Source organism: Piliocolobus tephrosceles, chromosome 5, assembly GCF_002776525.5.
Source record: "Piliocolobus tephrosceles isolate RC106 chromosome 5, ASM277652v3, whole genome shotgun sequence".
Taxonomy (NCBI): Eukaryota; Metazoa; Chordata; class Mammalia; order Primates; family Cercopithecidae; genus Piliocolobus; species Piliocolobus tephrosceles.
In genome coordinates, this window is record NC_045438.1 from 7813631 (window position 1) to 7828743 (window position 15113).

At 39.3% G+C, this 15113-nt stretch overlaps 2 pseudogenes across 1 annotated transcript; both read left to right on the forward strand.

Moving 5' to 3' along the window:
* The first annotated feature begins 9117 nt into the window (after positions 1 to 9117).
* On the forward strand, positions 9118 to 11965 carry LOC111547310 (annotated as a pseudogene). The gene has a single exon (XR_002733086.1). The product of XR_002733086.1 is annotated as a splicing factor 1 pseudogene (transcript).
* LOC111547266 overlaps positions 11139 to 15113 on the forward strand; it is a 124186-nt pseudogene continuing 120211 nt past the window's right edge.

The following is a 15113-nucleotide window of genomic DNA, read 5'->3' on the forward strand; positions in this document are numbered from 1 at the left end:
TAAATATTTATTGCATCTATTGAGATGATCATATGGGTTTTTACCTTTATTCTGTTAGGGGTAAATTGCATTGGTTAATTTTCAAATATTAAATTATTCCTGGAATAAACCTTACTTGGTCATTTTTCATGTTATACCTAACTGGATTCCATTTACTATTTTCTTTTTTAGAATTTTTTAGTTCATGTTCACTAGAAACATTGGCTTATAATTTTCTTTCTTGCTGTCCTTTTCAGGTTTTGGTATCAGAATTATCCAGGCTCAAAAACTAAATTGAGAAATATTCCTTACACAATTCTCTCTCAGTTTACTCCCTAAGCCTTTCTCTCATAGTGTTGTTTCTTTCCAGCCATTTTATTTTTCCACTTCTAATTCTGTGACCATTGTTCAAATTCTAGAGTTAAATAAGATTTTACTAATTGTCTTAGTATATAGTAAATATATACATGCACACACATGTTTTTATATATATTATATACTATATAAACATATAAACATGTTTACATTACGTTAACATGTTGACATATGCTAACATCATAGATGTTAAACACATATATTATAATACATAAACATATATAATATATAAACATATATATTGTATATTTTTATATCATATAATATATAATTATAACATATAATATTATATATAAACATATATATTTATTATATATATATTCTTGAGCTTTTAGTTTAGGTTCAGGAGTACATGTGCAAGTTTGTTACATAGGTAATCCTGTGTCACAGGGGTTTGCTGTCCAGATTATTTCATCACCCAGATACTAAGACTAGTAGCAAATCGTTATTTTTCCTGCTTCCCTCCCTCCCCTCACCCTCCACCCTCTGGTAGGCCCCAATGTCTGTTGTTTCTCTTTTTGTGTTCATAAGTTCTCATTATTTAGCTCCCACTCATAAGTGAGAACAGTATTTAGTTTCCCGTTCCTGTGTTAGTTTGCTAGGGATAATGGCCTCCAGCTCCATCCATGTTCCTGCAAAAGAAATGATTTTGCTTTTTTGTTATGGCTGCATAGTATTCCATGGTGTGTGTTTACCACATTTTCTCTATTCAATCTGTCATTGATGGGCATCTAGGTTGATTCCATGTCTTTGCTATTGTGAATAGTGCTGTAATGAACATATACATACATGTGTCTTTATGATAGAATGATTTATATTTCTTTGGGTATATATTTAGTAACAGGATTGCTGGGTCAAATGGTAGTGCTATTTTTAGCTCTTTGAAGAATTGTCACACTGCTTTCCACAATGGTTGAGTTAATTTACACTCCCACAAACAGTGTATAAGCATTTCACTTACTTCACAACCTTGCCAGCCTCTGGTTTTTTGTTTTTTTTTTTTTTTTTTTGACTTTTTAATAATTGCCATTCTGACTGGTGTGAAATGGTATCTCATTGTGGTTTTAATTTGAATGCCTCTAATGATTACTGATGTTGAGCTGTTTTTCATATGCTTGTTGGCCACATGTGTGTCTTATTTTGAAAAGTGTTCATGTCCTTTGCCCACTTTTTAATGGGGTTGGTTATTTTCTTATAAATATGTTTGTATATACATGCTGGATATTAGACCTTTGTTGAATGCATAGTTGGCAAAAATTTTCTCCCATTCTGTAGGTTGTCTCTTTACACTGTTGATGGTTTCTTTTGCTGTGCAGTTGTTCTTAGATTCCATTTGTGAACTTTTGCTTTTGTTGCAATTGCTTTTGGCATCTTTGTCATGAAATCTTTGGCTGTTCTTATGTCCAGAAGGATATTACCTAAGATTTCCTCCAGGGTTTTTCTAGTTTGGGGTTTTACATTTAAGTCTTTAATCCATCTTGAGTTTATTTTTGTATATTGTATAAGGAAGGGGTCTAGTTTCATTCTTCTGCATATGGCTAGCCAGTTATCTCAGCATCATTTATTGAATAGGGAATCCTTTTCCCATTGCTTGTTTTTGTCAGGTTTGCTGCAGATCAGATAGTTGTAGGTTTGTGGCCTTATTTCTGGGCTCTCGTGTTCCATTGGTCTATGTGTCTCTTTTTGTACCAGTACCATGCTGTTTTAGTTACTAATAGCTCCGTAGAATAGTTTGAAGTTGGGTAATTTGATGCCTTCAGCTTTGTTCTTTTTGCTTAGGATTGCCTTGGCTATTTGGGCTCTTTTTGTTTCCATAAGAATTTTCAAATAGTTTTTCCTAGTTCTGTGAAAGATGTCTTTGGTAGTTTGACAGGAATAGTATTGAATCTGTAAATTGCTTTGGGCAGTATGGCCATTTTAATGATATTTATTTTTCCTATCCAAGAGCATGAGCATGGAATGTTTTTCCATTTGTTTGTGTAGTCTCTGCTTTCTTTGGGCAGTGGCTTTGTAATTCTCATTGTACATACCTTTCACCTCCCTGGTTAGCTGTATTCCTAAGTATTTTATTCTTTTTGTGGGAATTGTGAATGGGATTGCATTCCTGATTTGTCTTTCAGCTTGGTTGATATTGTTGTATAGGAATGCTAGTGATTTTTTTACGTTGATTTTGTATCCTGAAACTTAGCTGAAGTTGTTTATCAGATCAAGGAGCTTTGGGACCGAGACTACGGAGTTTTCTAGATATAGAATCATATTGTGTACAAACAGGGATACTTTGACTTTCTCTCTTCCTATTTGGATGCCCTTTATTTCTTTCTCTTGTCTGATTGCTCTGGCCAGGACTTCCAGTACTATGTTGGCTAGGAATCGTGAGAGAGGGCATCCTTGTCTTGTGTCAGTCTTCAAGGGGAATGCTTCCAGCTTTCAACCATTGAGTATAATATTGGCTGTGGGTTTGTCATAGATGGCTCTTATTCTTTTGAGGTATGTTCTTTCAATACCTACTTTGTTGAGGGTTTTTAACATGAAGGGATTTTGAATTTCATCAAAAGCCTTTTCTGCATCTATTGAGGTAGTCTTGTGGTTTTTCTTTTCAGTTCTGTTTGTGTAATGAATCACATTTATTCATTTTCATATGTTGAGCCAACCTTGTATCCCAGGAATGAAGCCTACTTGATCGTGGTAGATTAACTTTTTAACGTGCTGCTGGATTTGGTTTGCAAGCAGTTTGTTGAGCATTTTTGTATCAATGTTCATCAAGGATGTTGGCCTGAAGTTTTCTTTTTTTGTTGTGTCTCTGCCAACTTTTGGTATCAGGATGATGCTGGCCTCATAGAATGGGTGGAGAAGAGGCCCTCCTCAAGTTTCTGGAATAGTTTCAGTAGAAATGTTACCAGCTCTTCTTTGTACTTCTGGTAAAATTCAGCTGTGAATCCATCTGGTCCTGGGCTTTTATTTGATTGGTAGGCTATTTATTAATGACTCAATTTCAGAGTTTGTCATTGGTCCGATCAGGGAATCAATTTCTTCCTGGTTGTGTCTTGGGAGGCTGTATATGTCCAGAAATTTCTCCATCTTTTCTTAGACTTTCCAGTTTGTGTGCATAGAGTTGTTCATAGTAGTTTCTGATGGTTGTTTTTATTTCTGTGGGGTCAGTGGTAACTTCCCCTTTGTTATTTAAAGAGATTTACATTAAGCCTTTGTTACATTTCATCTAAGCCATAAAAAGAAAAGAAAAAGAAGAGAAAAGAAAGAAAAGAAAAGAAAATATAAGAGAAAGAAAAAAGAAAAGAAAGAAAAGACAAGACAAGACAAGTCCCATAGAATCCTATGGGATCTGCTGACATGATTGTCTGAACTTCGTCTTCCACCTCACTGTCAGGATAGTTTTTCTAACACACTACTCCAAAATCTATGAAAAGCCTCCGTAAGTCCCCAGTTGCCCTCCAAATTATAACTGCATTTGGTTCACACTTTTCCCTCCTCCTGAAATAACTTTCCTTCTTATTCTGCTTTTAAAAACTTTATCACCTGCAAAATTCACTTCAAAAAGAGCTCCCTCCATGAAGGTTTAATAACCCTCTTGGCCCTAAAGGAATGACATCTCCTATTTGGGCTGTTCACATTGCTGCACTGCAGTGGTAACTCTTCAACAAAACCCATTTTTACTCTTGCCTCTTATTGTTACTTATGTACGGGTCTTATTGTGTCTCTCAACCTCGACTAAACTACTTAAGAGACGTGTACTCATCTGTTTATTTCCTGCTGAGTCTAGTCCAATCTCTTATAATTTTTAGACCATTAAAAAACTATTTGCTGAAGTGAACTGAGTTGAAATTGGTATAGACAAGCCAGTATATCTAGTCATTTTAATCTATATGTTATTGAACAATGTGCCAGCTGGAATCTCCTTTTATGCAATGTCTTCTCAGCATTCTTTTTCCTTTCCCATGGCATTTTGAGTCCTACTGCTAAAGTACAAAACTTAAGAAAGCATGTTTTCCATAGTGAATGATATATAGGTAAAATTCTAATAAAAATAAAGTGTTAGAATTGAACATACAATTAGTAAATTTTAATACATTCATGGACTAAAACAAAAGTTATCATAAAAATAGCTAGAAATACACAAGGAAATGTTTAGATAATATTATACAATTTATGTTTATTTTCTTTCTCCAGTGCTCATCCTTTCCAAATGTTTGTTATCAATGCTGGATCTTGATGAGAGGAAGAAAAAAAGAAAAATGAATAAACTGTATCTTACAAAATGATTTCCAGTTAGTAATTTGTAACCTGCAATAAAGTATACATATCTATTTATATTGACTTTCTAGTCAGGAAAAAATGATAAACAAACATCAGCAACAAAAGAGCTGCAACCCTTTGACCACCGGGAGTGTTATGAAGGCTTAGTGCTGCCATCCAGCACCCAGCAGTCAGACTGTCAAAGCATAGCATGCAAAGTCTGAGAGAGCATAGCATTTCTAAATCAATAAAACATCAATTTGGTCCTACTTTTGATTAAAAAAAAATTCTAGTGGTTTAACCCAGAAATAGAGTGAAATACAGAAATAACAGAAGATAGAAGATCAAAGTTGTACTCAAGATTACTTGCTTTTTAGGTTTTTTTTTTTTTCCAAATACCATTTGAATACCCAAAACAAAGTTAAATATGAGAATGTATGTCAGAATTAGAGATGAATAACAGGGACATGGATGTCTCTGAGCTAAAGCTAATGTGGGCATCACAGCTATGGATGAAAGCTCTTGCAAGGATGAGTTAAAGGCCCTGAATGCTTGCTGATCTTTCTTCCACATAATTAAGTTTCTTCAGTATTTTTCTAGACGTTTCCTCTTTTGGACCACAGTGTATGTTTTCCTCTCTCCCTCACTTCTTCTAGAATACTATCTTGAAACATATCAGTCCAGCCAATGTATATATAAAAATAAAATAAGAAAAGCATTTCAAATATGATTCAAATCATATCCAATCATCTACATATTCAAAAATATCTAAGGAAAAAATAAACACAGTGATTCCATTCTTATGTGACTTGATTTGTGTTTCTGCTTCTGCACTTAAGATAAGAGCTATCTTATGTAAATGAATTAATCTGTAAATTTAAAGTTAGGTGAAGTGAGGAATTACTTTGATGACACTGATCAAGGAGAAAAGAGTAAGGGAATATGAGACCATCCTCAGTCTGGAGGAAAGGAAGGATATAGAGCAATGTGAAACAAGTTACCAGTGGAAAGGCAATGAGCAGGTCACAAAGGATAGTGAGAAAAGCATATCAAAAAGGAATAAATATGAAGAGATTTGGAGGGTACAGTAGAATGAAAAAATGGTTGCAGAAATAATTTGTGAATATTGGTGATAGATACCTAGGAAAAGAAACAAGTTCAAAAGAGTATGGATGTAATATTTTTTTCAAATGTAAGATAATGATTCTGCTGATTGTATTGTAGTGTCATAGAATATGCAAAAAGTACCTCCTGAAATTGTGCTCTACACAATGGGTGTGGCCAGATGTGAGGGCTGTAATGGAAATGTTCAAATTAAACAGAGGACATGTCACTGAAGAACCCTCCAGAAAGTACTTTGATTTCTATTGCAAGCAAAAAGCATGGTCTACTGGGAAGTATCTTCCCTAGGAATATGAAGATCAGGCTTCTCACCATCATGCCATTAATATTTTGGACCACATGAAATTACCAACATCAGACAAATTTGTTACCTGTAAAAGTTTTAGTTTCACAGATTTCAATCTAATAGTTGAATGATCTTGGTAAAGACATTTTACTTTTGAGGGTCTTAGTTTACTTATCTATAAAATGAGAATTTTAGGCTAAATCAGTGAGTTTCAATATATATTTTTCCATGTTCTCTCTCCCATAACCATATCAAGCAATACCTCTCTTGATGCACAGTGATTGCAAATATGGATGGGAGTAGGAGCACCACATTTTCTGTCTCCAGTAGACAGAAATTCTGATATGCTCCTTTACTGAGCCATTCCTTTCTCCTGCCCTATTGAAAACACTGGGTGAGATGCCAGAACTGTTCTAATGAACAGAATGGTTCTCTCAGTGTCAGGTACTAAAAGTTACAGTACAGTTGATGTCAACAGTCTGGAAGAATACACCCCATAATCATAATTTTATGCCGTGTATCTTGATTCTTCTCCTGTGACAAACGCAAGTCACAAGCTGAGTAAAAATAAGTCAGTGGGCTGAGGATGTGACCATTTTGACATTCCACCACCTAGGGAAAATAGCAACCGGGAATAATGGACAAGGCTAAGGCCCAAGGCAACCTGCTAAAGTGGAGAATCCTCTACTCTCTTTTGGGAGGTCACATGAATGCAGAGAATGCAGCCTTGCTTAGGACAAGGCATTGTAGAGCTACTTAGGCTATAGCATTTGTAACACCATTTTGTAATTTCTGTTTAATTTGCTGTTTTGACACAGGCTTCACAGCTTCTTGAAATCGTCCATCTTTATATCCCAAATATCTGTCATAATGCCTTCTTGTCATTTAGTAGACACAAATACTTGTCCCTTTCTGAGCCTTCATTGCCATTAGGAGATAATTTTAAAATTTGGACAAGAAGTTTACAAATATTACAAATAAGTCCTCTATACCCTCTACCTAGTTTCGTGTGTTTTTAACATTTTGCTGTATTTGCCTTACCCTTCTCACTCTAAACCACTTAAAGTGGGTCACAAACATCATGGCCCTTTACCCCTACTGATACGGTTTGGATATGTGTTCCCACCAAAATCTCACGTCGAATTGTTATTTCCAGTGTTGGAGGAGGGGCCTCGTGGGAGGTGATTAGATCATGGGGGTGGATTTTGCCCTTGCTGTTGTTGTGATAGTGAATGAGCTCTCACATGATCTGGTTGTTTAAAAGTATGTAGCACCTCCTCCTTTGCTCTCTCTTCTTCCTGCTCTGGCCATGTAAGATTGCCTGCTCCCTCTTTGCCTTTTGCCATGATTGTAAGTTTCCTGAAGCCTCCCCAGCCATGCTTCCAGTATAGTCTCCAGAACTGCAAATCAATTAAATCTCTTTTATTAATTATCCTGTCTCAGGTGTTTCTCTGTAGCAGTGCAAGAATGGACTAATACACCTATGTACTTCAGTGTGTATTTCTGAAAAATAATGAAATGAAATTATATTTGATAACCACAATACACTATCAAAATCAGATTGTAATCCCTATCTTTGAGCCATAGCTATACTTTGTCAATTATGCCAATGCCTTTATTTATTTATTTATTTTTGAGAGGGAGTCTCACTCGGTTGCCCAGGCTGGAATGCAGTGGCATGATCTCAGTACATTGCAACCTCTGCCTCCTGAGTTCAAACGATTCTCCTACCTCAGCCTCCCGAGTAAGTGAGGTGCCCGTCACTAGGCCTGGCTAATTTTTGTATTTTAGTAGAGATGGGATTTCACCTTGCTGGCCAGGCTGCTCTTGAACTCCTGACCTCAAGTGATCCACCCACCTCAGCCCCTCAAAGTGCTGGGATTACAGGCGTGAGCCACCGTGGCCTGCCGCCAACTTTATAGCAACTTTTCCAGTCAACAATACAGACATTGCAGTTAATTTTTATTTCATTTTACTCTCTTTTGATTTGCAACAGGATAATAATTTCTGAATGGAAACTAGTGTGTATTCTGTCATCTTAACTCTTTTTTTTACTTCTCAGTACAGTACTAAATTTGCTAACACCTGGAATTTCAAAGACAACAGTGGAAACGGAATGAGACTTGGAATCAAAAGACTTCAGTTTCAATCTAAAGTGCCTGAATGTGTAAACTATTGTGATTTTTGTTAGCTACAGCCTTCTCACTTGTAAAATGTTTACTGTCCTCAGTAGTACATTGCAAAATACCTTGTGAGAAGGCTTTATATGCAGTGAGGAACTGTCCAAGTATTAATAATTTTTTCATCTCTAGCTACATATCCCTTGATCATAAAGAAGATACTACAAAATATTCAAAGGTAAAATATTAACACTACCAGCCAAACAAAATATAGAATGATTTAGAGAGGTTTGGGGCATACGCAGAAGAAAAATAATCAGAAAATTCTAACAAACTGTCTAAATGACATAGAGTTTCTCATTCTTAATGCCACTGATATTTTAGACATGATAATTTATTATCATAGGGGAAGGGGGAGACTGTCCTGTGCATTATATGATGTTTAGTCATATTCCTTTGTAAGTGGCCCAACAGATTTCCACTTGCTTCAAAGTTAGTCATTTCTACTATGATTAGAATATATGTATACATATACATCTGTTTTACAAACATTAATTTATGGTATAATTGTATATTTACATGTCTATTTTGCTCATTTACCTTGAGTTCCTCATTGGTAGGAACCACATATTTCTAATCTTCCAAGTATTGCAGTACATCTCTTGATAAACATTTGGTGGAGGAAGAAAGGAATGAGAGAGGAAGGAAAGAAGGAAGGGAAGGAGGGAGAGAGGAAGGGAGGGAGGCAGGGAGGGAAAAGAAGGAAGGGAAGAAGGAAGGAAAGAACTTAAAATTATAGTTGGTACAGAAGATCCAGTGGAATAATTTCCAGAACTGAAAGAGAATGACCTGGATCCAAGTGCCTCATGAGAACCCATCTGGAAAACATTTCTTGATATTGGACATTTTTTTGACTGAAGGTTATAAAACTAAAACTCTCATTAAAAAACCAGATACCTGAGTAACAAACGAAGTGCGCGCTGCGACACCTCCCAGCCCACCGGACTCCGCCGCCATTTCCTCGCCGGGCCTAATGGTTCGGCCAATCCCAGCGCTCATCAAGAAGGACTGAGGCTCCGCCAATCGGAGGCCCCCGATTTCGACCCTTCGCCTCGGCACGGCCCAATCCAGTCCCCGGTCCCGCCGCCCCCGGCCCGCCCCCGCGGCGGCCTTTCTCCTCCCTCTTTGTGCGTCTCGCACCGCCGCGGCCCGCCGCGTGAGAGGACGGGCTCCGCGCGCTCCGGCAGCACAGTTGGGTCCCCTCCCCCCGGGAGGCTTGCGAAGGAGAAGCCGCCGCCGGGGAAAAGCAGTTGCCGGTGCCTGTCCCCGGGGGCGCCATGGCGACCGGAGCGAACGCCACGCCGTTGGACTTCCCAAGTAAGAAGCGGAAGAGGAGCCGCTGGAACCAAGACTCAATGGAACAGAATACAGTGATTCCGGGAATGCCTGCAGTTATTCCCCCTGGACTTACTCGAGAACAAGAAAGAGCTTATATAGTGCAACTGCAGACAGAAGACCTGACTCGTAAACTGCGCACAGGAGACCTGGGCATCCCCCCTAACCCTGAGGACAGGTCCGCTTCCCCTGAGCCCATCTACAATAGCGAGGGGAAGCGACTTAACACCCGAGAGTTCCGCACCCGCAAAAAGCTGGAAGAGGAGCGGGACAACCTCATCACAGAGATGGTTGCTCTCAATCCAGATTTCAAGCCACCTGCAGATTACAAACCTCCAGCAACACGTGTGAGTGATAAAGTCATGATTCCACAAGATGAGTACCCAGAAATCAACTTTGTGGGGCTGCTCATTGGGCCCAGAGGGAACACCCTGAAGAACATAGAGAAGGAGTGCAATGCCAAGATTATGATCCGGGGGAAAGAGTCTGTGAAAGAAGGGAAGGTTGGGCGCAAAGATGGCCAGATGTTGCCGGGAGAAGATGAACCACTTCATGCCCTGGTCACCGCCAACACAATGGAGAACGTCAAAAAGGCAGTGGAACAGATAAGAAACATCCTGAAGGAGGGTATCGAGACCCCAGAGGACCAGAATGATCTACGGAAGATGCAGCTTCGGGAGTTGGCTCGCTTGAATGGGACCCTTCGGGAAGACGACAACAGGATCTTAAGACCCTGGCGGAGCTCAGAGACCCGCAACATTACCAACACCACAGTGTGTACCAAGTGTGGAGGGGCTGGCCACATTGCTTCAGACTGCAAATTCCAAAGGCCTGGTGATCCCCAGTCAGCTCAGGATAAAGCACGGATGGATAAAGAATATTTGTCCCTCATGGCTGAACTGGGTGAAGCACCTCTCCCAGCATCTGTGGACTCTACCTTTGGGCCTGCAGCACCACACCCTTGGCCAGCGCACCTCGTCCTGCTGCTCCCGCCAACAACCCACCTCCACTGTCTCTCATGTCTACCACCCAGAGCCGCCCACCCTGGATGAATTCTGGCCCTTCAGAGAGTCGGCCCTACCATGGCATGCATGGAGGTGGTCCTCGTGGGCCCGGAGGTGGCCCCCACAGCTTCCCACACCCATTACCCAGCCTGACAGGTGGGCATGGTGGACATCCCATGCAGCACAACCCCAGTGGACCCCCACCCCCTTGGATGCAGCCACCACCACCACCGATGAACCAGGGCCCCCACCCTCCTGGGCACCATGGCCCTCCTCCAGTGGATCAGTACCTGGGAAGTACGCCTGTGGGCTCTGGGGTCTATCGTCTGCATCAAGGAAAAGGTATGATGCCGCCGCCGCCGCCACCTCCCAGTGGGCAGCCCCCACCCCCTCCCTCTGGTCCTCTTCCCCCATGGCAACAACAGCAGCAGCAGCCTCCGCCACCCCCTCCGCCCAGCAGCGGTATGGCTTTCAGTACCCCCTTGCCATGGCAGCAAAGATCCCTCCCCGCGGCGGCGATGGCCCGAGCCATTAGAGTGAAGACTTTCTGCGCCCATTGGTGACCCTTCCAGGCAGACAGCCTCAGCAGCGCCCCTGGTGGACGGGATGGTTCGGCAAAGCAGCCTGAGTTATTTTTGTGGACGGAATCGGAACACGCTGGCCCCATATCGTAAAATTTTTATTAATTTTTTTCTTTTTCCTTTGTTATTTCCTTATCTCTTCCTTTCTTCAGACTCCGTCCAAGGAGATGCTCTCCCCGGTCTTCTGCTGCAATTAGATTCCTTTCCCTTCTCTCCAGTTCTCCTTCCCTTACCAAGGAGAGGGGAGCAAATTGTTTTGGGCATGGGCTTTGGCCATTCACGTCAAGCTGGTTGTGGGGTTCTTTGGTTCTAAGTTTTTCAAGGTGTCATAGCCACCCCCGAAGATGTTTAAAGTGTGAGGTTTTTTAATCTCTGCCACCCTTGTCAAGGGAGTCTTGTACAGTTGCCGAGGGTAGGTTCATTTCCAGGTTCCGGGATTCCTATCCGCCCTGGCGCTCCTGCCAGCAGTGGGTGGGCAGCCTGAGCTCGCTGGGGCTCACCTGCCAGCCTGGAGTTCTTCCCGTGCTCCTTGACCACCTGAGCTGCCTCACATTCCATTTGGTCCTCTCCTTCCTGGAAGGCTTTCTTTTGTGTTTTATTTTAATCCCAAACGTCTGAATGTTTTGCAATGTCTAGGGGTTTGAGCCCCTTGTTCATTCTCCTTCCTTTTTCCTCCCGCTTCCCTCTCCATGGAGTGATTATGTTGATGATAATGTATACTGCGCGTTCTCTTCACTGGTTTATCTGCAGAAATTTCTCTGGGCTTTTTTTGGTGTTAGATTCAACACTGCGCTAAAGCGGGGATGTTCCACTGAATAAAAGAGCAGTGTGGTTTTCAAAAAAAAAAAAAAACAGATACCTTCTATTTGAAGCTCCCAATTTAAGTTTTTCATCAAGAAAGGTGTATGTGGGAGAGTGTATATACTTTCACATGACATTTCTGCTCCCAAAATGATAAAGTAAATATTATGCTATTGTTGATTCTTCCTTTTTTTCTTTCAAGTGCTACCAGATGCATTTGTAATTGGAGGGAAAAATTTTCTCTTAAATCTTATTGGAGAAAGGTTGTTTGCTTTGTTTTGTTTTTTTAGTAAATATACCAGAGCAGAGTTGTCAAGATAATTATTATTTATTTTGTTTGTTTTTGGCTGGATGAAATGGGGAGCCATCATAGCGTTTTTTTAATTGTTTTTATTTTTTTACTTTAAGTTCTGGGATACATGTGCAGAATTTTGCAGGTTTGCTACATAGGTATACATGTGCCATGGTGGTTTGCTGCAAGATCATGGCATTTTAAACAGAAGATTGATGTTAACTTTTTATTTGTTTATTAAGGGAAATCTTATGCAGATGAAGTTTTGCTATTGTTTATTAAATATCGGTAAATATTGTGGAGCTAAATGCAGGTTGAAATATACAATTTTATAATTGTTCACAAATGAAAATATTCAAATAAGCACTTTCCCAAATATGATGTAAAACATTTATGTCCAGGCCCGGTGGCTCCCACCTGTAATCCCAGCACTTTGGGAGGTCAAGGCAGGCAGATTGCCTGAGGCCAGGAGTTTGAGACCAGCCTGGCCAACATGGTGAAACCCCATCTCTACTAAAAATACAAAAATTAGCCGGACCTGGTGGCAGGCACCTTTAATCCCAGCTACTCAGGGAGGCTGAGGCAGGAGAATCACTTGGACCCGGGAGGCGGAGGTTGCAGTGAGCCGAGATTGTGCCACCGCACTCCAGCCTGGGTGACAAGAGTGAGACTTCATCTCAAAAAAAAAAAAAAAACTTTCCATCACCAAGAACATCATCCTGTGTTCAGTCCGTCTCCACCTTTGTGAGCAACTATTTTTCTGATTTCTTTCAACATAGATTCTTGTGTAATTATTCGTGTAAATAAAATCAAACAGTATATGAATTTTTGCTAGCTTTATTCACTTAATATAATCTTTTTCAGATGCATCTATATTGTTGTCTGTATCCAAACCTGACTTTTTTTTAGCGCTAAGTGGTATTTCACTGTACAAATACACTGTAATTGTTACTTGTATTCCCGTTGATGAACATAAGTGTTATTTCTGAGTTTTGGTGATTAAAAATAAAGCTGCTATGAACATTCTTGTATGAGACATTTTAAAGACACATGTTTCCATTTCTCTTGAGTAGATATGTAGGAGTGAAATTGCTAAGTGATTATTATATGTTTAACTATTTAAGAAACCACAAATAAATTTTCTAAAGTAGTTGTACTACCTTATCCTACCACCAGCAGTACATGAGTTCCAGTTACTTCATATGCTTGCCAGCACTGGATATTATCTATGTTGCGGGAAAAAAAACCTGGTTTATGTATATGGCATATCATTGTGGTTTTAATTTTCATTTCCCAGATAATGTGATATTCAGTATCTTCTCACATAGTTCGGGGCCATCCTATATCTTCTTTTGTGAGATCTATTCAACTCGTTTACCCATCTTAATGGATTATTCGTCGTCGTCTTATGGATTTGAAGGAATTCTTTAAATATTCTGAATATAGTTCTGTCATTGAACATATGTATTTTTAATATCTTCTGCCCATAGTCTGAATTTCCCTCTTTTATGGGTGCAAAAAAAAAGAATTTTTAGATATTTTGATAAAGTCTAACTATGATTACTTCTTTCAAGTTTAGTGCATTTTTGTTCTCTAAGTAACTTTTGCCTATGCCTAAGTCACAAAAATATTCTTTATATATTTTTCTAAGAGATTTATTGTTTTAATCTTATAATTTAGGCTACAATCCTTCTTGAATTTATTTTTGTGTGTAGTGTAAGGTGAAGCTAAGATTCATTTCTTCCCACTTATTCACCCAATTCGTTGCTCTATTATCATTTATTGAAAGAGTAAAGTGTCTTCACTGTTCCTCTGGTCTTCAATATTCTGATGATAATTCAGCCATCATTTGTGTAATTGTTCCCTTATATGTGATGACCTCTTTCCTCTGACAGCTTTCAGTATTTTGCCTTTATCTTTTATTTTCTAAAGTTTTACCATGATATACTTAGGTGTAGTTTACTTTGTGTTTATCTTGCTGGGATTTATCTAGGCTTCTTGGATCTATAAATGTATGTTGTTCACCAAACTTGAAAAATTGGGGGCCAATATATTTTAAAATAATTTTTGTTCGCTTCTTTCTCTTTATATTTAACTATTTTGAAGCTTACCGATTCCTTTGTATTCGTTTTCAATTGATGCCATAACAAATTGCCACAAACTTGGAGGCTTAAATCCCTATAAATTGGTTACAGTTTTGTAGAACGGAAATCTGACACAGTTTCTACTGAGCTAAATCAAGGAATCGGGAAGCCAGTGCTTCTTTCTGAGAGCTCCACATAAGAATCTGTTTTCTTGCACATTCAGGTTGTTGGGGAACTCCAGATTTTGTGAAACTGACATTCCTGTTTCTTTACTGACTGTAGCTGAGGGCCAGCCTTGGCATGTGATTTCCTCAGCTTCTAAACCAGCAGCGGAATGTCATGTCTCTCTCAGCACTTCAGATCTCTCCTGCCCTCTTCCATTATCTCAAATCTCTGACCTACTGCCACTTTTCAGGGTCCTTATGATAATCCAGGATAATGTCTCTACTTTAAAGTTGATAACTTGAATTCCATCTGCAAAATTCCATTTTCCATGTAAAGTAACACATGCACAGGTTCCAAAGATTAGGGTGTAGACATCTTTGGCAGAGGGAAGGGGCCGGCATTATTCTGCCTACCACAACTTTTTATCTGCTGGCTTCAATCTGCTGCTAAATCCATCCATGGAACTTTTTTATTTCAGATGCGAAATTTTTTATGTCTAGAATTTCTATTTGATTTTCCTATAGTTTTCATTTCTCTGCAGAGACTCACCATCTGTTCAATTATTATAGTCATCTTTTAAATTAAGTCCCTATGATATATGTTTTATTTTATTTTTTATTTTTTTTTTTTTTTTTTTTTTTTTTTTTTTTTTTTTTTT